This window comes from Otolemur garnettii, unplaced genomic scaffold (genome assembly GCF_000181295.1).
Source record: "Otolemur garnettii isolate 467f Iridium unplaced genomic scaffold, OtoGar3 scaffold00387, whole genome shotgun sequence".
NCBI classification, from domain to species: domain Eukaryota; kingdom Metazoa; phylum Chordata; class Mammalia; order Primates; family Galagidae; genus Otolemur; species Otolemur garnettii.
Window position 1 is genome coordinate 30,354 of NW_003852782.1, and position 2,282 is coordinate 32,635.

The 2,282-nt window shown below is 48.2% G+C and overlaps 1 long non-coding RNA gene across 1 annotated transcript in view; it reads right to left on the reverse strand.

The window, feature by feature from the left end:
* LOC111722796 overlaps nucleotides 1-1,968 on the reverse strand; it is a 25,623-nt gene extending 23,655 nt beyond the window's left edge. The window contains exon 1 of the long non-coding RNA XR_002771461.1: nucleotides 1,897-1,968. This is a non-coding gene — a long non-coding RNA (uncharacterized LOC111722796). The remainder of the gene's footprint in view (nucleotides 1-1,896) is intronic.
* Nucleotides 1,969-2,282: the final 314 nt, after the last annotated feature.

Genomic DNA, 2,282 nt, shown 5'->3' on the forward strand with positions numbered 1-2,282 from the left:
TGTGAACTAAGAATGCTCATGTCTGTAATCGTAGCACTCTGGGAGGCTAAGGCAGGTGGATGGCATGAACTGACAGATTAGAAACCAGCCTGGGCGGCTCCTGTGGCTCAAAGGAGTAGGGTGCGGGTCTCTTATACCGGAGGTGGCATGTTCAAACCTGGCCCTGGCCAAAAATTGCCAAAAAAGAAAAAAGAGAAAAGAAAAAGACTCCCTCCTCTTGGAGGCAAGAAGATGGCTTGAGCCCAAGAGTGGGAGATTGCTGGGAGCTATGACGGCCAGAGCACCCTACTCTGGACCACAGCTAGAGACTCTGTTTCAAAAAAAAATAAAATAAAATAAAAATTTTTTAAAAGTTAAAAAAAAAAAATAGGAACAGTAAGTCAGTCAAATAGGCCAAACCAGAAATAGGGAATAAAGATAATAATCTTTAAAAAGAAAAAAACTGAGGACAAGGGTGGCACCTGTGGCTCAAAGGAGTAGGGCTCCAGCCCCATATGCCAGAGGTGGCGGGTTCAAACCCAGCCGCGGCCAAAAACTGCAAAAAAAAAAAAACCCAAGGGCCTAATCAGGCACTACAGAAAAAGTTAATAGCATGTATAATGGGGTTTTTTGATGATGATTCTTTTTTATTAGTATTTTTAATTTTACTTATTTTTTATATATATTTAACTTGCCTACATGTTGTTAATCAGATAAGTATAATATAGTTTTGTATACTTTTGAAATTACCCCCTATATAAATTATTCCTATTTCCTACATAGACAAAACAAGATTTAAAAAATTACTCTCGCTGTTCTCGGGAATCGCAGGCTTTCGGATAATAACGACTTTCACGAATGAATCATCTCCCTGCCTCCGTGTTTAACTACAATGACCGGCAACAGAGCCACTTTCCGTTTAGCAACACCGTGAGCCACCGAGCCCGGCCCTAAGTCTACGTTTAACAGGAGAATAGAGGGAGTGGGGGCCCCACGGACTACAGTCCCTCCCATGAATAGGCCACCCAGCTGAGATTCCTCCCTGAAGACTCTTTCATTGTCACCACCAGGGAGGGATGCAGGTTGCTGCAGGCACACAGTGAAAGGCCTAAAGGACCCCAGTTTGCACTCTGTTTTCCCCCTCCGTTTCAGCACCTAGACCTTGCAGAAATGGGAGGTTAAACAAATCTATCTGGCAGAGACAGGGGATTAGCCCAGAGTTGAAGCAGACCCTAGGAAACCCGCATTTCTATCCTCAGTTCCCCTGGTAACTAACCAACCCCCAACCCTGTAGAATCTTGCAAAGCCTCCTTTCACCTAAAGGATTCCATTCCTCCGCTCCAACTGAAAGGCAAAAAACTCCCTTCCTTTGTCATGCGGATGCCAAGACATTTGAGGTGTGAAAACCCTTCTCCGTGGGCTAGCCCATAAAGGACCCCATACCTAATTGGAACTCAGTGTGCTGGCGTTTTCTCCATAATTCCACTGACGTTGGGTACAACAACAGCAGCTGAAAGTTTATGTTTACGTTTAACAGTTTATGTTTAAAAGAAGAATGCGGGGACTGGGGCCCCACCGACTACAGCCCCTCCCATGAACAAGCCCCACCTACTCAATTGGGATTCTTCCCTGAGGACCCTTCCATAGTCACCGCGTGGGACGGTCTCACCGCAGCTCACAGAGAGCTCTGGGCCACGGTCCAAGTAACCACTCTAGGAAGGGGCCGGGGCAACTGAGTCCCAGCTGCCTGCCCCACTCCATCCTTTGCTCACAGGAGTCTGAGGGCCAAGGGGTCCCAGTGGCAAACATCACTCCGAAGATGTAAAACTGAAGTGAAATTGCCCAGTCCCGCCACAGCCACTTCCGACTCCAACCACGCCCCTCCCCCTCTCAGGACACCCAGACTCCTAGACTCACCATTTCCCAGCTTCAGGGATGTCCCGGCGTCCTCCCTACAGATCTCCCAGTACCTGCAGGTCACAGGGTGACAGAGGGCATTGCACAGACACCTGGATGCTCCAGGAGCAGCAACGGCTGAAGAGGGAAGCCCAGATCAGCGCCCAGCTCAAGAGACAAGCGCTGCTCGGCATCCCAGGAGCTGCCTCCTCCCTTCCGGCTGTTCATCTCATTGGACAGTTTATGTCCGAGCATCTCTGATTGGATAAGGCCTCAGGCCCCACCTCCCTGTCCTTGAGTGACAGCACTGCCATCCCACAAAAGTGTGAATGAGGCCAGAATGCTAACAGTTGCTTTTTTGTTGTTTGTTTGGTTTGGTTTAGGAGGGGTTTTGTCTGTTTTTTTTT